The 826-nt window shown below is 37.2% G+C and overlaps 1 protein-coding gene across 4 annotated transcripts in view; it reads right to left on the bottom strand.

Annotated features, from left to right (window-relative positions):
- ENTPD5 (ectonucleoside triphosphate diphosphohydrolase 5) overlaps nt 1–826 on the bottom strand; it is a 36,332-nt gene that overhangs the window by 34,685 nt on the left and 821 nt on the right. The window lies entirely within an intron of this gene.

Below are 826 nucleotides of genomic sequence, written 5' to 3'. Positions count from 1 at the left end.
GACTGAACAAAACATATATATGTGCCAATCCAGTATTCAAATCATAAGCTGGTAACTTTGCTCTAAGGATCAAAAGACAAACTCTTTCCCAAAATTTTTTGTCTATTACTTATATACAGAAACCCTTTGCTTTAGTCTTCAAACTTCAGCAAGCATCAGAATCACCTGTAGAGCTCATTAAATGCTAGATTGCTGGGTCTCACTGCCAACATTTCTGACTCAGTAGCTGTCAAGTGGAGCCCAAAATTCTAGTATCAAACAAGATGCTGATGCTACTGGCCCAAGGACCACACTTTGGGTACCAATGCTCTAGTTAAATTACTGCTGATCTCAGGTATACACCGAATTTTGTTTACTTTGTTCTATCTTCCCAGAAGCCTTCCTTTTCTGTGAAGCCTACTTCCTTTTGTAAACTTTCCCTGATTATAAAAGTTTTCATGTTTCTAAATTCTTGTTGTTCATATTCCTATCTGTTATAAAGGACTGGTGAGTTTTCCTTTGTGTTATCTTCCCCAACTTTTTTTTTTCCTCCTACTCTGGCTCCTGACATCTAAACTCTACCCTTCATTACTTCAGACTTGGACTGTTAACAGCTGACTAACTGGTCTTCCACTTGAAGATGTCTCTGTTCTTAAGTTCACATACCACTGTCTTCCTAAAATGCTGTTTTCATCATTAAGTTGTTAGCCACATCATGGCTAGAAATCATGAATCTCTGAACATAGTTCAACTAAATTTAGAACATGATCAATAAATATTTGTGAAATGAATCAAAACTTCCCAATTTCCCACTGTCCATGCAAAGGTTAAAAACTTAGGCCCTCCC

This window comes from Condylura cristata, unplaced genomic scaffold, assembly GCF_000260355.1.
Source record: "Condylura cristata isolate star-nosed mole 26May11 unplaced genomic scaffold, ConCri1.0 scaffold00013, whole genome shotgun sequence".
In the NCBI taxonomy this organism is placed as follows: Eukaryota; Metazoa; Chordata; class Mammalia; order Eulipotyphla; family Talpidae; genus Condylura; species Condylura cristata.
Note: the sequence above shows the minus strand (reverse complement) of the source record. Positions and strands in the feature narration are given on the sequence as shown.